The 20,129-nt window shown below is 41.2% G+C and overlaps 1 protein-coding gene across 1 annotated transcript in view; it reads left to right on the top strand.

Moving 5' to 3' along the window:
* Window positions 1-705: 705 nt before the first annotated feature.
* ZNF608 (zinc finger protein 608) overlaps window positions 706-20,129 on the top strand; it is a 153,330-nt gene continuing 133,906 nt past the window's right edge. The window contains exon 1 of the mRNA XM_045837981.1: window positions 706-877. The gene's annotated coding sequence lies outside the window, so the exon portion shown is untranslated. The remainder of the gene's footprint in view (window positions 878-20,129) is intronic.

Below are 20,129 nucleotides of genomic sequence, written 5' to 3'. Positions count from 1 at the left end.
AACAGCAATCTGCCACTGCAAAATTACTGACATTTCCAACTAAATTATATTCTCTAAATTCTTGCCTTAATGCTAAATAAATAAAGTTATGCTAATGTAGGGACTGATTACAGATTGAAATTAGCACAATTGCTTGTTATACAGTCTGCTAGGGTTAACATTTTTTAAAAACATAATTAATGGCCTTTGCTTACTCTCTCTGCTTATAGATCCTGCAGCTCATTTGCATTCTTTTGCAATATGCTGACAGTGCTAAATGTCTGAGTAGAAGGATCTCATCTACAGGCAGAAAAATGCGCCTTTCACGTCATCAAGCTAAAACTTGTTATGGTTCCAGGCCAGTGTTAATAACATAGGTGACCAAAAAGGCAATGGGTAAAAATGAGGCTAGAATCCGTTTTTATTTTCACTCCTGTGATCCAGGCCTTTTCTGGAGTCAATGTAAAATGTAATTGCTCTTTTGACCTATATCTTCTCTCCCCCCAGGTCTGAGGAAGAGCTACACTGGTTGATTATTGCAGGAATGAAAGGCACTCTGACCTTGTCGACCAAACGCCTTGCAGCTTTCAATGTTGCCCATTATACCGAAGGCAGGCAACTCCTGGAGAGAGGCGGAATCTACAGGAGAGCTGCTCCCCGGGCAACCTGCCAGAAAAGGCTTCATCAGCAGCAGTTCAGACGTGGCCAACAGCTCAGGCAGCAAAGGAAACAGCTAAGAGGGGAAACAGTATATAAAAATATTGTTAGCACACTGTCTAAAGAGCTCTCAGGCATCTATGGGATAGAGCACCTTTGCTAATACCACCCCTTGTCATCTGTCTGAACTGAATGAAGATCCACCCGGGAAGGTTTGCTGAGGAAGGAAGCAGCAACCAAAGTAAGTGCAGCTCCTAATTTCCTAAGCTTGTTCAAAGGGGTTTATGATAATACTCTTATGTAAATAGGAATGTAAAGTGATTTTCTAGCAAAAAGTAGGTCGGGATATTTAGTTACAATAATTGTTCTATACTATAAATTATTCACTACAAATCTGGTTGGATTATTTTTAGAATTTATAGTTAACAGAAGGATTAGGGTACAACTCACAATGAAATCAACAGCTCTCTTTCAAATGCTACAGTTAAAAGGAGGCTTTGTTTAAAATCAGCTATGGTTCCTTTGCATATCTGTTCTGCTCCAAGTCTAGTCAACAAAATTTTATTGAGCATTTATTATGTGCCTAAGCATTTTGGGGAAATAAACGACATGCAAAGGTTGCCTGTGAATTAAGGAGACTGGCTGACCAAACCGGAACACACCCGGCATCCTTTGCTTTGTTGACCTACTTCATTCAGCAATGGGGAGCACCAAGAGCCTGGTATGGTTGAGGCATGGTGTTTGGTCCTCTTGATTCCAATTTTCACTTAAGTCTGACAGTAATTTTCAGGTTCACGTTGTCATCCCTGCTTCAGGAGGAATAGATTTACTCTAGTAACAAAGGCTTCGGAATCTGGAGTTAGCCAGACTTGGGTTCAAATCCAATTGTGCTGCTGCAGATAGTCCCCACTTACTCTGGAGGGTACACTCCAAGACCAGTGGACACCCGAAACCAGGGATAGTACCAAACCCTTATGTATAGTCACGTGTCCCTTAATCATGGGATACATTCTGAGCAATGCGTTGTTAGGTGATTTTGTTGGATGAACATCACAGAGTGCACACACACAAACGAGATGGCACAGCCCACTACACACCTAGTCTCCATACAGTACAGTCTATTGCTCTGGGCTGCAAACCTGTGCAGCATGTTACTGTACTGAGTGCTGTAGGCAGTCGTAACACAATGCCAAGGATTTGTGTAGTTAATCACATATAAACATTAAAAAGAAGCACAGTAAAAATACAGCATAAAAGATAAAAATGGGTCTACAGTATAGGGCACTTACTGTGAACAGAGCGTGCAGGACCGGGAGTTGCTCTGAGTGAGCCAGCGAGCGAGTGGTGAGACAATGTGAAGGCCCAGATGTCCCTGTGCACCGCTGTAGACTTTACAAACACTGTCCCACAGGCCTGCCCTGCTTCCTTCCGACAGGGTCAGAAATAGAACAGTGAAGCTGTCAGAGCTGCTCCACGTACAGGGAGGTGGGCTGGACTGATTGGAAATGTAGAGGAGAAACTGGTTGGAGAAGGTGGAGGTCACCAGATAGTGACTGTCAGGAGGGAGGGAAGAGAGGCCTCAGGATCAGCAGGAATAAGAAACAAGACAGAGAGGCAAGGGAACATAGGGGGTTATAAGGGCAATGAGGTTTTGGCTGCTGCATGTCGAAGCTGTGGTCAGATTAAGAAACTTGTGGTATTCACCTTTTTTAAAGGGAATTTAACATGGATAGGATATAGAACTGAGGACTAGTATTTTGACTTTGGAAATCTGTTTTTGGTTCCATTAACCCTATCTAGCACAAAGGGCTCTCTCTGGAATTGCATTGATGGAAGAAATAAAATGTACCAATGCTTTACATCGTTAAAACCTAAAAATATTTCCAAAGTACAGAAACAATTCCACACTAGCACAGCAAGCTTCTACTGAAGCAGCACTGGCACTTAATACTGTTAAGGCAGCTCCTGTAGGTCTTTGTCCTTGTACAGGTCGCAGGGCCTCAACACAGGGTTACAGCCATGTTCTCTGAAGACCACCACGCCAGACCGGGATGGCCGGAGTGCCGCTGGTTACACAGCACTCCGGGGTCAGGCTGCTCGTCTGAGACAGGTTGGTGGCTGACTGGGAAGTGCCCTGCACACTCAAAACTGAGGTGCTGTGAGTGAGAGGGAGTCTACTGCCAAGCCCCATAGATACTGCTTCTTTCAGAGAAAAAAAAAAACCCTCCTGAATCTCACATCCTTGCATTTCTTACAAGAACTTTAGCTCCATTATAATCCTAGGGGACAGCTGTCGTACAGGGTTTGTCGTTGACCAAAACTGTTGTTACGCAGCACTTGACTGCACTGTTTTTTCCTGTGCATGCATACCTAGGATGAAGTTTAATTTATAAATTTGACAATTTTATAGATAGAAGATTCATTCTTATGGTATATCTTAGCAACCTCAGCTTCTGATTTTTTTCCTTTCCTTATTAGTTTGAGAACTTTCACCTTTTCACTTAAAGGAAGTAGTTAGCGGCTTCTCTTCTGCATACTCTTGAGCTTTGGGAACTTTAGGAAGTGAAGTGAATTAAGAATTACTTGAACACAAACACTGAGACACCGTCATGGTAGAACTGAAAACCCAGACAACAACTGCGTGACGAACGGACAGGTAGCATATGGAATGTGGATGTCCTGGACAAAGGGATGGTTTGCTGGACAGGATGGGGCAGGCCAGCAGAAGAGTTCATTGCACAACTCAGAATGGCATGCGATTTAAAGCATATGAATTGTTTATTTCTGAAACTTTCCATTTACTATTTTGGACCACAGATGACCATGGGTGATTGAAACTGCAGAGACCAAGACCTTGGGAAAGAGGAGACAACTGTACTCAAAATCTGTGCAATCTTGAGAAAAGTCTCCGTTTGTGGGGGTGAGGGTGGTTGATTGGCCTAGTTCCTGTGAGAAAGGAGGCTGGGTGAAACTCAGACCTCATCCAGCTATGCAGCACTGTGAGAGAAATTGTCGAGCACCCACACATCCCAGATTTTCTGAGGACGTCTGAACTCTAGACGTGGTGGCCTGAAATACAGAGAACTTTGCAGTGGTTCTGGGGAGATCATGAGACTCAGTAGAAGTCGCTGTGTTTGGACAAGTTAGAAAGGGTTAAACGAACTGGCACCATATGAAACAAGTGACACCATGGAATGCTACTGGAGCCTCTGTGCAGTCCACGTTTCAAATAAGTCCTTTGGGCCAACAAAATAGTTTTTTGGACCAACAGAATAGTTTTTTCCATTGTTTTAACCCAAAGGATGAAGAAAATAAATCAATGTCTAATTTTTTAAAAAGTGTTGGTAGCTCAGCTCAACACAATATATAAAAATGAAAATAATTATTCGCTTGTGAGGAGAAGAGAAAGCCGATAAAACTCATAGTAGCATCTTTCTAATAGTACACATTGTATAAAAAACAACTTTAGAGCTATTATTCCTCTTTTGATCTTCCCCCAAAGCTAAGAGGTATACAAAATCTACCCAAATTGCTGCTTTCTAGCTGCCATATTTTAAATAGTATCATGCACATACCTTCCAAGTTTTAAAAAGCCCATTCAATGTTTTATATGAAGGCTAGTTACCAGAAATGGGCAGAGAGCACACTACTAAATATAGCAGCCTAATTACTGTCATGTAAATTATCTTCTCCATGCAGTGCTAGAACAATGAGGCAAAAGGTTTATCTTGACAAAGTTTGAATTGATTCAGAATATCTGCAACTTCTCGGTCCACAGACAGTGAGTGGGGGTGGCGCAGGGGAGGGAAGAGCTCCTTTAATTTCAGTATCAGCAGGTCCTTCCTGTTCATTTGCATTTGGGGAGTTTTTCCACAGTGTATTCACTTGCTAGTGAGATAATGTGTCCCTGTGTGATCAGATAAGAGAGGGATAGAATTACTAATGATGAAAGGAGGCAGCACAAGGGCAAGAAAGCAAAGCAGCCCTTGGTTTTCTCACCTGATCTGGGTAGATCTGAATTTCAACCATCTCATTTTTTTTTTCCTCATGGCAAGGGTGGGGCCATTTTCCAAGCTGGGTTAGGATATTGCAAACTGAGCTCTACAGATTCTTTTTTTTTTTTAGTGCTTACTGTTCAGAAAAGGAAAGTGATGTCATCATGCTGGCTGGCTGTTCCATTCTGGTTATTTGTACTTGTCTGTTAATAAATTGAGGGCCATTTAATTCATCCATCACTCAGTGCTCATCAGCTGTTTTCCAGGTACTATGGAAATAACAGAGAGGTCATGTCCTTTTTTTAAAAAAAGTCTGAATAGAAAGTTAGAAAATGGTGATTAAAAGAAATGTTGAAATTAATGATTAGAGCAATGGGCTATTTCTGGTACCAGAGCCATCAGAAGAACATGGACAAAAACAGAGGCTAAATTTAAGAAGTACAGGTGATGTCTTATCCTGTGCTGTCTTAAGGTTGTTAAAAAGTAGAGTTCACCTGAGTAAATTTAAAGATTAAATCGACTTCACTCAGGGGTCCATGAATTGGGCACTACGCCATCTAAGGAATAGAAAGGAGCTCTGCTGAGCTGCGAAAGAGGAAAGGCTTCTAGAGGTGGAAAGCAGGTAGAAGGCGGAAATGACTGGAAAAGAATGCATTGTCCACCGAGCAGATTATCTCACAAGCACTGGCTGACCAGGTGATTCCAGGTGGACTGGCTAAGGTTACATTTTTGGGAAGGCTGAAAGCGCAATTCAGTTGAGTATGAAAGCTTAGCTTGCTGACGTGGGGCCTACCACAGAGTGATTCCATTCGGGGCCTGTTGTCTCTTTGTTAACGAGGTAAACGTAGGGATTTACTCTGGGTGCTCTGAGGACAGCAGCTCAGTATTTCCTAGGGCAAGTCACAAAGCCAGCACCGGGCACTGGAGCAGCGAAGCAGAATCGAGCACTGTCGTGAGTTCAAGCGTCTGCAGTCTGTAAACCAATTAACCTGCCCACATTTTCCCTTCCTGCAAGTTTCCAAAAGTCTCCAGAACAGGAAAACTATGTCCTTTTAGGACAAATATGGGAATGCATCAGTATTTCTGATTGACATAGATGATATAGAGACCAAGTACTAACATCCTGATATAATAAAAAGGGTATAATGATACATGAGGAAAACTATTTTGCTTTGACTTACCTAGGAAACAATTTTTTTAAAAAAAGATTTTATTTATTTATCTAAGAGAGAGTGGAAGGGAGAGAGAAAGATGGGGAGAGAAACATCAATATGTGGTTGCCTCTCACCTGGCCCCCACTGGGGACCTGGCCCACAACCCAGGCATGTGCCCTGACTGGGAATCGAACTGGTGACCCTTTGGTTTGCAGCCTGCGCTCAATCCACTGAGCTACACCAGCCAGGGCTAGAAAACTTTTTAAAGGTAGCTTCAAGCATGTAGCACTGAATTGGCTGACCCATCATGTGAAGGCTCAGCAACTTTTCGCCTATGGCCTGTTGTCTTTTGGGTGAAGTACTTCCCTTGGAGAAGGAGAGGTCTAGGGTGAACAATACGCTAATTGAAGTCGCTGTGCTGTAGGCCATCCAGAGACACCAGTTCTCCAAGTTGGCTGCTCATACACTCTGCTTCCTTATACCAGCCCATGGTCATTAAGCCTTGTTTGGAATAGAAATTCACCAGGCTGAATAATGACACCCGGTGCCTTGTCACTCACAGAGAACAAAAGGAACCATGAAATAGAGTCTTATAAAAAAAAAGTGTTTCTTTAGTGGAGCATTGGGGTCCACTAAACAATTGCTACAAATGAAATGTAGCTCCTGCAATGGGGGAAATTTTCCCAGAGCTATTTGTCCAAGGTAACAGTATAATAACAATAATCCTAGAAATGAGAATACAGTTGTGAAGGAATCCCCTGCAACCCTCCACCCCCACATTCTAAATGTATTCACTTCCCCAAAACATCAGAACATGTCCTAAATTCAGACTAACGTACACAGAAAACGCAGCATTGTACAGCTCTTTTTCAAGCACTGCACTAGCGCATCACTCAACCATATTCCCCGAGCCCGAGTCCAAGCCTGAACAGGGGCAATGACAGAGGAGACAGAGAGAAGTGAATGGAGGAAAGACCAGCAAAGATTGATTTTAAATGGGCAGGACATGGAGTGTGGGGTGGAGGGATGGGTGGAGGAAGATAGTGATAGAAAGGAATGTATCAAAGAAAATTCCTAAATGTCTGAATAGAATGATGATGCTTTTACTGAGATAAGAACCCTGGAGGAAGACTAGATTTGGAAGCAAAAGACCAGGATGGAAATGACTCAGAAAAGAGAAACATCCTGAAAATAGAGGAAAGAAAAGGATTGATAGAGCCAAGATCCAGAGAAGTTTGTAAGGAACAAACACAGCATGTGGCCTGAAGCATTTACCTTAGAAAGAGAAAAGATGGGCACTCTTCCTCTAAACTAGGAAATGCCTTACTCTAAGCTAGGAAACTCCTTCCTTTGAAATAGGGAACCAACACTCATCAGTGGCTTTGCAAGTATGCGGCACGGTGCTCCAGCATCTCTCATACCTTAGGATGCTGTGAAAAGACAATAGGCTATATCCTATGACAGCCTTTACTTTCTCTGTGGTAACAGGGCGAGGATGCTAGCTAAGATTTTAAACAACAGAGATCAGATTTTAAAAGAGGAATACATTTGGGGTATGCAATGAGGAAGACGAAAGGAAAATGACTAGGGATTTGAAAAAAATGAGGAATGTCAAATACTATTGAGTACTGAGAGCTAGATCTGCATTGATGAATATCTCAATTATTTTTTAGACAAACTAAATGCCATGTTGACATAATCCAGGATCTCTAGCAAGTAGAGTGAAAGAAAATTTTCTTCATTCTTAAAATGCTAATATTTTTTAAAAGCTAGGCTGAAAAAAAAAGAAAGAACTGAAAAAATAGAAGTCGCTAGCATATTCTGAGCCACTGCTGGAAAGTATGGAGGATTCTTAAATCCATGCCTTTCCCAGGTCAATAGGTTAAACACAAGTCTGTGTTTCATTGGTTCAGATGCCCTGCAGCATTCCCAGGGGTTTAATCGTACAAATTAGTAACACTGGCAACAGGATTCTTGCTGTAACTCCATGAGCTCTCAACAGGTGTTTTGTGAAATCTCTGAGTGGTACAGTGTAAGTGAATAAAAGCCAATCCATCTACTCCAATTTACTGAAAATGTTACATAGCCTAGCAAGAGCAGTTACAATAAACTCTCTTTTAATACCCAGTAGAACCAGTAAGCTTATTCAATTTCACAAACATTTACTGGGCATCCCTTGGTGTGAAGCACAGTGCTGGGCACTGGGAGTGCTATGACAGTGATGATGATGATGATGACGATGATGATCACCTTCATGGAGTGTTTACTGTGCACCAAGCAGTGTTCTAAGCTCCCAAATGTAGCCACCTCAAGAGGTCCTTATAGCATCCTTATGAAAGAGGTCTAACCCCCTAGTGCAGAAGCAGAAACTGAGGCACGCTGGCCGCTCTCTCTGTCTCCCTGTGGCTCAAGGCAGTGAAAGTTAAGCCTTGAAGGAAAGCTTCTTGTCTTGCTCTTGCTTCTCCTACTCTCACTGTGAAAGTGTCAGCTGGGAAGTAGAGCTAAGAAGCTACCAGATGTGGTCATGGGAAAAATACAATTAAAAAAAAAAAAGAAGTTACCAGGGAAATAGACTTTTGTATAAAGTCTGGATGTTGAGAAAATAAACCAATTTCCTATTTTCATATCATATCCTATTAAAACATATAATAATATCAGATTATTTTGTCATAAAAATATATGTAAGAGTATTACAGCCTTGTCAAAAATTGACTTTCAGTAGTTGGTTGTATTGGTGTCAGGAAAGTGCTGAGGGCGCTGGAGGCGGCCACATACACAAGACAATCTTTTTAAAAAATACCTTAAGAGGTCTGACAGAGTGTAAGCAATTCCAATGGGGATAGGGAATTGAGTGTGTGAAAAAGCATGTATGACAACATTCTAATGTGATGATTCACATTTTATTTGATGCTCTCTAGTTAAAAAAAATAAAATTATGTCTACCAAGAAACATTGCGTATTTATGTCCTGAGATAGTTTTAGAAACCTCCCTACTACCAGGGTCTTTAAGAATAATTTCCATATTGGAACCACTCTTTCCTTAAAACATCTATCTATCATTCCATTTAATTGCTGAATTCCGTTTAAGGCCACCAAAAACACATCAGCTACTACTTGCAGCCTCGAGAGTGTATTTGCTATAACCATCCTTGGAGGAAAGCTTGTAAATTTTTAAGTGTTTATTCTGAGTTTATTAACATTATTTAAATAGTGATATAACCAGTGCTGAGTTGCCACCACTACCTTGAAAATATTTAAACATTCTTATAACTTAGCTCCACATCCTAGTTTTATCTCTAAAATTCATGCTTTTAGGCTCAATTTATGCCTGTCAACAAGTAATGATCATAGATGTGAGCTGGCTCATAATCCAGAGGTACTAGGTTACAATGTGTTACCATGGAAACTGTGTTTTATTGCATTTTCTCTTCTTGATTTAAGGCATTTGACAATCATAGCAACTGTTTGCCAGTCTTCCCACATCATAAAAAATTCAAACACACAAACAACCAATGGGGGGGAAGAAAAGAAAAGCAGCAGTGGAGAGGGGGATGCGACCCTCTACTGTTCTTGGACCTCACTAGAAACATAAAAAAGAAACGACAGCCTTATATTTAACATGGACCTTTTGTGAATAGTTTATCTCTCAGAAAGTCCAGGAGTGTCGGAAAATTCAATCAGTGGTTAGTCATGGAAAGGACCTGTCTGCCTGTGGTTCATTTTGTTTATTGCATCATATATCTTTTATGATCGCTGGAACTTGAGCTCGAAGCAGCATTTTCTTTAACAAGGGCCATGTTTCCCTTAACGTTGTTTATTGCATCGGAAACATTACTCTTTGAAATCTTGGTACATTTTCTATCGAGCAAAGGTCTGCAACTGAATCTTGCATGAATGTGTTTATTCAGGATCTAGAGGAAAAAAAAAAAAGTAGTCCAGTTCATGTAACATTAATCACTTTGCCAGTGCTCAGCTGAGGTCATTGCCACATTCCTAGCAGTATTAAGGCAAGTCAAGATTAATCACGTACATTAAACCTTGGAAGGGCAGCACGTGAAAGGGATCTCAAATTAGGCATTTCTTAAAAGACAGAGGAGCGACTGTAGCCAGTGGGCTTACCCTGCTGCAGCTCGTCTTTCCACCCTGCTTGCTGTTACTGCCTGCGGTCCACACAACCACTGTGAATTTGTAGGCTTCCTTTCTCTACTTCTGGAAGTTTATAGGTCAAATGTAAGGTCTTTCTGAGCATTCAACAGGAAGACTCATTCACTAAACTTTGTCAAGTACATGCTAACCACCAGGCCCTGGCTGGGATCTGTCCGCACAAAGATGAATAAGTCACAGTCCTTCCCCTCCCGCCTCCTCCAAGAAGAGCATGATCCCCCCAGGAAGGCCATTTCCACATGTGCACAGCCTGAAAGTGGGCGGGGAGGGGGGAGTAATTAACTGTGATGGAAAGTCAGAAAAGACTTTACTGAAGTTTACTTTACAGGGGACAAAGGTGAGAAGACAGTCCAGGCAGAGGGAACAACAAAGGTCTAGTGAGTGTTCTCAGACTAAGTGCTGATTCGATGCAGCGGGAGCAGAAGGCTCCTGGGGAAGAGCAGAAAGGAAGCAGCAGCAGATGAGGTTGTATACTAAGTTGGTGCCAAATTTGAATATATATTTTATTCTAAAAGCCATGCAAGCTCTGGCTGGTGTAGCTCAGTGGACTGAGCACAGGACTGCAAACCAAAGGGTCACCAGTTCAATTCCCAGTCAGGGCACATGGCTGGGTTGCAGGCCAGGTCCCCAGTGGAGGACACATGAGAGGCAGCCGCATACTGATGTTTCTCTCCCCATCTTTCTCCCTCCCTTCCCCTCTCTCTAAAAATAAATAAATAAATATTTTTTAAAATAATAAAATAAAAGCCATGCAAAATCTGTGAAAAATTTGAGTAATGACATTATATTAGAAACTGATTATAATTTGGGTTGAGGGCAGGTAAGAAACTAGAATCACTGTCATGAAAGAGGAAAAGAAAGTCACCCAGAAAAGTGACAACAGATGAAATTTGACCACAGAATAGAGTGAGGGACATATATCATGGAACCAGATGTGACAGAAATAGTAAATTGAGTTCCTGGAAGAAGCCGAAAGGCAGATCATGGAGAAAGGGACTCTAGGAGAATCCCAAGGGACCCGGCTGGGTTCAATCTGCAGATGATAATGCCCTGAACCAGAGCATCTGGGGTCATGGGAACATCGACATGTGATTTCTGTTAGGATGTTGGGCAAAATGTTATGGCACAATAGCAATGGATAAATTGATTTGAAGGTCATTAACTTACACTTGGTTGTTTAAGTCATAGGAGAAGATAAGAATATCTAAGAGCAGAAGGTGGAAAAAGGACAGTCTAGGGAAGAGTGACTAGGAAAGAAATTATTTTTCTCACTTCTATGATAGTTTTTACATTGAGAAAAAAATACTTGCCCTGGTCAGGTGGCTCAGTTTGTTGGAGCATCGTCCCTTATGCCAAAAGGTTGCTGGTTCAATCCCCAGTCAGTGCATGTGTGGGAAGCAACTGACAGATGTTTCTCTCTGTCTCCCTCCACCCTCTGTCTCCCTCTAAAATCAATAAATATATCCTCAGGTGAGTATTTATATATACATATGTATATATATATATATTAGAGGCTTGAGGAATTGTTACACTTTTCTCTGTCTAAATGCAAATAAACTGGACACATAAAATAATAATTTCTAAAAGAGAGAAATTTAATAATAAATATTAGATTAAAAATATTTCATCATTGGTTGATATGTATGTATAATTCAACCCATATTTAAGTTGCTATTGGGCTTATATCTAGAGAGAAATGTTTCATATAAGAGGCTAACATTATTTTGAACCATTGCAGCTTTCCATGTTCATAATATGCATACCTAAATATGTTCTTATACTGTCTGTGTCAGATTTACATACTTCCCGTGTCACCATCGTACACTTCCATTAGATTTATTTATTTTAAAAAATGCATTTTATATTCCCCTAAAAAGGAGAAATTAAATCATAAAAATACAAAGTTAGTGTTTATAGTCTAACCAGTAGTCTTACCAAAAAGAAAAAATCAGAGTTTGTGGCTGTTTTTCTGTGTTGAATAGAGAGAGAAGAGCTTAGTTTTTGGTCATGGAGCCTCACATTTCAAAGACCAAATTTTCCTGACACTTAAATATAACAAATGTAGGAACCAAAATGTCACCTTCTAATAGAGCAGAAGGCTGAAACTGTGTCCATTTATGCTTGGCCTCACTTTTATTAATACTGAAAATGTAAGAATTGGTTATCGTCCAGTGGCAAGAAGTTATTGGAAAAATCAGGAGTATGTGTGGAACTCAGAAACACCATTTGGGGAGGTTTATGCATTCCTACTCGTTTTCTGTTCAGTCATGCAATGACACCTTCATTCAGTCAGAGCTTACCAAGCAGCCATAATGTGTCATGCCTGGTGAGTGGGTATGAGATGGTGACCCAGTCCTTGAATGTAAGGAATTAATGCTCTTGGTAAGAAGATGAGATAAATTCTCAGGTTGCTTTTGTGATAGGAGGTGCAGGCTGGGCTCGTGCAGCTCCAGAGGGAGCCGATCACACATCGGCTACGATGCAACCCTGCAGCCGCCCCAACCCAGCCAGCAGGTATCCCCATCTCCTTAGACATGGTGATTAGTTCAGAGATGGGCGGTGACCCAGTCAAAGCCAGTTAGATGTGTGTGAAGGGATGTTCACTGCAACTTCTCTCTTCCTGAGAGGCTACCAAAAGGAGCCCATCTTCTTTCTGGATGATGAAGTATGAGGCTGAGGTCAGGAATTGCCTCAGGTGTTTTGACACTGGGAGCTGTGAGCCTGGGGTTTTGGACTCCGTCTTATGGAGCTTGAAGATCAAGGCAGCAAGGAGGTAGACAGAACGCCCACCTCTAAGGGGCAGGAAGGCCCCGGGTCCTTAGAGACATCATGGGAGCAGCCGAGAAAGCCTCTTATAGAGCCAGGACTAACTCAGTTGCATAAACTCATCAACCCTCGTTTGTTTGTTTGTTTGTTTGTTTGTTTGTTGAAGCCAGATTGAATGGGATTTGTGAGAAACATGTATTTATGTGTGTGCTTTTAATTATAGTTGATATGCAATATGACAGAAGTTTCAGCACTTCTACAGTTTACAATATGATCATCACTGAAAGTCCAGTAGTAACCATCTGTCCACCAACTTTTTTATTGCTATGATGTTGTCAATAATTGAGATTTCTTGTCACTATTACAAGAATCCTGACATAGTCACCAACAGTAACATATCCCCTCTATGTAGGTTTTGTGCCTAGCCCGGTCACGCTCTTCTAGAGGTCCATTCTAGTTTAGGGCAAGATGGATCCCAGCAGAGTCAGGGAGACAATGAACAAGCCCAACCTCTTTGTGAACTTGACCTCTAAGTGCAGAGGGGGAGCCAACTGCTTCCCAATCCATCAATACTCATTCAACTTAATGGGGAGGTGGTGACCAAGAGGGTGGATACTAAATGGAAGTATTTAACATTCAACACTAACCTCCCAAATGACTCGACACTACACTCCTAGATTTGGAGGCTTTTTTTTTTTTTTAGATATCCCCAGTGACACATAGGGATGTGCTTAGAATTTCTGCAATGCTTGATAAAGTTTGCTTTAATTTTTTTGTTATTATTGTGGCCAAATATACATGGCATAAATTTACCACTTTAACCACTTTTAAGTGTACTGTTTAGTGGCATTACATTTATCCACAATATTACGCAACCATCACCACTGTCCATGTCCAGAAATGTCTCATCGTTGCAAATGGAGACTCTATACCTACTTAATGGCACTCCCCCCAGCTTCTCTCTGCAGCCCTGGTAACCTCTATTCTACTTTTTGCTTCTAGGAATTTGCCTATTCCAGGTACCTCAAATTAAATGGAATCACATTATACTTGTCCTTTTGTATCTTATTTCAGTAATATTTTCAAGGTTCATCCATGTTATAGCATAAAGGTTTTTTTAAACATATTCTTCCCCCTTATACCCTTAAGAGTGTTTAAGTTCTGCTATATAAAAAATAACATATGTATTGAAATACTTTTTTTAAAAAATAGGATATACTCTGGAACTGACACATATTTAGGACCCATGAGGAACCTGGTACTATACTAAACCCTTTACATACATTACATTATTTAGTACTCACAATCCAGAGTTATGTCACTTTCAAAGCCCCAGAGTTGCAAGATCACCTTGCATTGTAATTAGCATGTAATCCCAGACTCCTCTGACCCAGGGCCCATGCTTTTCCCATGTGTTCACATTGTAATGGTCCAGATACTCCAAATCAGAGAAGTTCTAACTATAAACCTATTTCTAGTTTTTGAATAGCTTTAAATTTTCCAGGATAACATGTTTATCCTCCCAACTACATTTTACTTGAGCTGACATAAAAATTAATTCACTGTAGCTGGGTTTACTTATATCTTTGGCTTGGGGCTACCCACTAGAAACCTACTTACTGACAATCTTACCTGGGGACTCAGCTTTCTGTGTCCATGCCTGAGGTCACTATACATCCAACACACACACACACACATACACACACAGGGATTGCCATTTGTCTGAACGCCTGCTGTGCTTTGCACACTGTGAGTGCTCAATATATTTGCTGTGTGCACGTGTTACCCTTGCCTTCTCAGAAAGGATCTAGGCTCCCTGAGACCTGAGTGCTGATGAACATCCACCACATTCTCCAACAACCAATAGGACCAGAGGACAGTTTAGGGATAGATGGACTTTGCCTCTGCCTCTATTGCCCTCTCTAATCCCTTCAAATTCCCTTTTCTTATTCCCTTGAAATATAAATAAATCCAAAATTACTTGTGATTTTCTGGATGCTTATTGTTATTACAGAGCTCACTGTTCTTCCTGCCCCTCTATGCTACCATCCTGACCTACCCAGAGGGATCTTGCCCAGCAGCCCCAAGAGCAGAAGGTCCAGGGCCACTTATGGCTTAAATCCTGTGTGATTATATGAAGGCTTCTAAAACAGGGTGGAAGAAGTCATTGAGCAAAAAGATATTTTGTTTTCTAGAGGCAGAGAAGAGTGGGTCAGAGGTTTTTGTTCCTAATTTAAGGCAAACCTGGATTCTGGTTAAGGACTTTGTAAGACATTTTTCAATTTAACAAGCAAACTGCATTGCCAGTTCTTCGGAGACCATTTCCCTGAGTTTGGATCATCACTAAGTGTGCAATTATGCATTGCATTCTTCACTCACATACAATTTAACCTGGTCAATGACTCTTTTGGGACACTGAGGGAAGTAGTATATGTGCTGCCACATGAACAGGCAGTGCAGTTAGCAGCCCTGGGTTGGAATCCCAGCTCCAACACTTCACTTCCTGTGACATTATGAGCAATTCTCTGAACCTCCCTCTGGCAATTATTTACTTATCACTGTGTAAAAAACCAGCCTCGAATTTGGCAGAATTTAAACAATAACATTTTTGGCTTATTATTGTATGGGTCAGAAATTTAGACGAGGCTCTGCTGGGCAGTTCTTCTTGTCTCTCCTGAGTCACCAAGCAGATAAAGTTATACAGTGGCTCCAGTGGGCTGGCCTGGTCTAAGGCAGTGCCACTCGCTTGTCTGTCTGAGGCATCTTTGTTCCTCTCCTCCCCATCACCATTCCAGCAGGCTAGCTTGGGCTTGTTCACACAGTGGTCTCAAGTTGCAACCACAGCCAAAAGAAAACACACCCATGGGCAAGCACTTTTCAAATGTCTGCATGCACTTGTAATGTCCCATTTGTCAAAGAAATTCTCATGGCCAAGTCCAGACTCAAAAGGTAGAGAAATATACACTACCTCTGGCTGGAAGGAAAGGCAAAGCCACGTTTCAAAAAAGCACTATTATTGCAGCCATCTTGAAAACAGACTCCCTTCTTTCTCTACGAAATGGAGACAATAATGTAATATGGAATATAATATTACTGTGAAAACTAAACTTATTCCCTTCTCTTTGTTAGCTAGGTCAGTAGGGCATAGAAACAGAAAGAGTGTGGGCTTAAGTAAATTCAGACTTCCTTATGGACAGTCGGAATGCTCGGTCAAGGCATTTGTTGGTGTTTGTCGGAGTCAGCACTAGGAACTACTGACACATCCCGTGCAAGTTGAACAACATTATCTGAATTGTTCAGTGAACGATCACTATCTAAAGTTATCTGCTTCCTTTATTTATTTTCTTGTTTATGATCTGTTTTAATCTACCCACTTGATTGTAAGTACCATGAGACAGAATAAGGACTCCGTCCAGTTTTCTACTCTGTCCGCAGCACACACAGCAGCTCCGTCTGGCTCAGGAAACACTAGCTGCATGATGAAATGCAATTCAGTCACTTCAAACTCCCTCTTACAACGTGACTTCCAGGCTTTTCAGCGCGCTTCCCCCTATCTAGACATGTGATGTCCCCTCGTCCTCAGCGTTCTCCGCACTGCACACAGCTCCCTTGGCATAGTCAATGGCAACTAGAGAAAGACAGAGGTATCTCTTGGTTTGGTTACTTCACTTTTATTAATACGAGATTGAATTTCTTGGCTTGTATGGAAACTGTAGGTTACTAAAATTCCCAGGATTTTTCCTTATAAACTACTATTAATCCAAATCTTAGTCTTATCCAATCTCAAAATTGCCACCAAAAATAATTTTTTAAATACCAATAAGTAAGTGTTGCCCTTGTTCAGTGTGATCTTCAGTTTCTGGCTCATCATTCTCATTTGCCAAGATTTTTCTGAATTTACCTTATGCCACCATTTGCTTGCCTTCTCAGCTTTGTACCAAATTCATATTTGATCATTACACTTCCTTTGTCTTCAGTGAAGCAGATGGCACAATGCTGGGCAGGGAAGCGTCAATATGGAGACCTGCCGCTGCTACAGCACTAGCAATCTCCTTCTTGGCGTAACCAGTCATGCAACCACTCAACTCTCCTATTCTCCACTTTCCATATTTCTACCCTCTCTGAGCGTGTCAGTGGCAGTTTGTCACATGTCTTGCTGAAATGAAGCTATCCAGTGTTTATAGCATTCTATGTCATGCCTACCTATTTAACTAATTTCACTTTTAAAAAAGAAAATAGTTGGTCATTGCTTGTTTTCTTGTTCTTGTTGACCCATCTGCAGCCTCACCTATACTTGGATCCACCTTCTTTATCTTACCTCTAAAAGGGAGGTGCATCCAGGGGAAAATATCCCTAATTCAATCAATGTTCTGTCCCTCTATTAGGATCTCCTGAAATCTTCTTGCAGAATCCAAGCATTCCCTCTCTTCTGCAATATGTCTTCCTTCTTTATTAGATCATAGCCATTACCACAGCAGTACTGGTTCTCAAACCTGACTTTGTATCAAAGTCACCCAAAGGGCTTGTTAAAACACAGATTGCTGCATTTCGCTTCCAGAATTTCTTATTATGTCTGGGGTAGGAGCAATAATTTGCATTTCTAACCAGTTCCCAGCTGATGCTCTTACTGCTGGTCTAAAGACCACATTTTTGAGAACTACCAACCTACTATATCCCATCTCTTTGAACATATATATAACAATGGTGCTCTCTCCCTCCTGGGAGCATGGCCGCTCCTTTCCCTTCCCCCTCTCCTTTCCCCACAGGCATGCATCTCCCAAACTCAAATGGAACCCTCAAGACTTGCAACTAGGGGAACAATGGGCAGTGGCAGCTCATCCCAGGCTAACTCCCTGAACCTATCCCCAAGGCCTCCTTTCCTCTCTGACTCTCCAGCGAGCTGACGGCAACCCCACCTTGGCTCACTTCTTTCCCATGATGTTTCTAGAGAGACAAAGCAGGCCCGCTGAGGCTCTTGCCTGTTGCTTCTTCTAAGCCCTTCCCTGCTTCACTGTCTCCAGCTTTAATAAATGTACTCTCAAAAAACAAAAACAAAAACAAAAACAAAAACAAAAACTTTCCTCTGATTTCACAAAGACTTCCAAAGATGGTGCTCCAGCTCCTTCTTTCTCTTCATGAACAAACCTCTTCAGATTATTATCTAATCTTGCAATCTCCATTTTATCACCTCATATTCACTCTGACACCATGGAAACATCTTTTAGCAAATCCATCAATTTTTTTTTCTTTCTTTCTTTCTTTCTTTCTTTCTTTCTTTCTGATTTTATTTATTTGTTTCTAGAGAGCAGGGAAGGGAGGGAAAACGGAGGGCAAAAAACACCAATGTGTGAGAGACACATCAATCAATGGCCTCTTTGCAGGTCACCAACTGTGGATCTGGCCCACAACACAGGCATGTGCCCTGACTGCGAATTGAACTGGTGAACTTTTGTTTCACAAGTCGACCTTCAATACACTGAGCCACACCAGCCAGGGCACCAATGGTTTTCTTATTGCCAAATCCAAAGAACACTTCTCTGCCCTACTCTTATTCTGTCTCTCTACTACGTTAAGAATGGTTTTCTTAAAATGCTTTTTTTTTCCTAGCTTCTCAGATATTATATCCTTTTATGCTTTGCCTCCGAATTCACCTGCTTCTTATTCTCTTTTGCTGGCTCCCCCTACTCAACCCAAATCCCAAATGTGGAGCCAGACTTGGTTCTAGACTTTCTTCTCTATCATCTTCTCTCCCTTGGTGATCTTACCCAGTGCCATGGTTTTAAACAGCACAATTTCTACATTTATCCCTGTCAGCCAAGACCTCTCTCCTCAGCTTCAGACATATGCGCAAGCGGAGATCCAACATCCCTTAGAAATGTCTCTCAGTCATCTTAAAGTTAAATCTTTATTTATCATTCTAAATCTAGTTCTCTCCTGATTATCCTGTAGTAGGAAGAATTATGACCCTCCCAAAGATGTCTACTTACAAATTCCTACAACCTGTGATTGTTACCTTAGGTGGCAGAAGGGACTTTGCAGATGTGATTAAGATTAAGGACCTTGAGTTGGGAAGATTATTCTGGATTATCTGGGCAGACCCAATATAATCCCAAGGTTCCCTAGTAAGGCAGAGAGAGGATAGGATGTGCAATAATAAAAACAAAAACAAAAACTAGAGATGTGGTGGTGTGATTAGCTGGGTGGGCCCGATCTAATCCTTAAAATCACAGAAATTTTCCCCACTAGGGCTGCTCCCTGCAGCCCCTAACAACCACCAACCACCAATTTGCTTTCTGTATCTATGGATTTACCTATTTTGGATATTTCATATAAATGAAGTCATAAGATACGCACCTTTGTGTCTGGCACCTTTGCTTAGCATAATGTTCTTGAGGTTCATCCACATTGTAACATGTATCACTACTTTGTTTCTTGTTAAACTGAATAATATTCCAGTGTGTGTGCGCGCAGCAATTTGTTTTTTTTTATTGTATTTTTTTTCCATTACTATTTATCTCCCTTTATTCTCTACCCCCCAAATCACCACACTGTTGTCCATGTCCATGAGTCCTTTCTCCTTTTTGCTCAATCCCTATACCCTCGAACCCCCCACACTCCCACCAATAGTTGTCAGCCTGCTCCCTATGTATGAGTCTGTCTCTATTTTGCTTGTTAGCTCAGTTTGCCCATTAGGTTCCACATATGAGTAAAATCATATAGTATTTGTCTTTCTCTGACTGGCGTATTTCACTTAGGGTAATGTTCTCCAGGTCTATGCATGCTGTCACAAATGGTAAATTTTTTCTTCTTTTTTACAGCCTAATAGTATTCTATTGTGTAAATGTCCCATAGTTGTTTTATCCACTCACCTACTGATAGACACTTGGGACACTTCCATATTCTGGTGATTATAAATAATGCTGCAGTGAACATAGGGGTGCTTATGTTCTTTCAAATTAGTGTGTTGGGTTTCTTCGGATATAGTCCCAGAAGTGGGATCACTGGGTCAAAAGGCAGATCCATTTTTAATTTTTTGAGGTATCTTTGTACTACTTTCCACAGTGGCTGCACCAGTCTGCATCCCCACCAACAGTGCAAAGGGGTCCCCTTTCTCCACATCCTTCTAGCACTTTCTAGCACTTGTTTGTTGATTTATTTATGATGGCCATTCTGACCGATGTGAAGTGGTATCTCATTGTGGTTTTAACTTGCATTTCTCTGATGATTTTAGTGACATTGAGCATCTTTTCATATGCCTATTGGCCATGTGTATGTCCTCTTTGGAGAAGCGTCTCTTCAGGCCCTTTGCCCATTTTTTAATTGGATTGTTTATTTTTTGGTTGAGTTTTCTAAGTTCTTCATAAATTTTAGATATTAACCCCTTATTAGATGTATCAGTGAATATGTTCTCCCA

Source organism: Phyllostomus hastatus, unplaced genomic scaffold, assembly GCF_019186645.2.
Source record: "Phyllostomus hastatus isolate PE091 unplaced genomic scaffold, TTU_PhHast_1.1 phas_contig_254, whole genome shotgun sequence".
Classification (NCBI taxonomy): Eukaryota; Metazoa; Chordata; class Mammalia; order Chiroptera; family Phyllostomidae; genus Phyllostomus; species Phyllostomus hastatus.
This window is presented reverse-complemented; position numbering and strand designations above follow the sequence as displayed.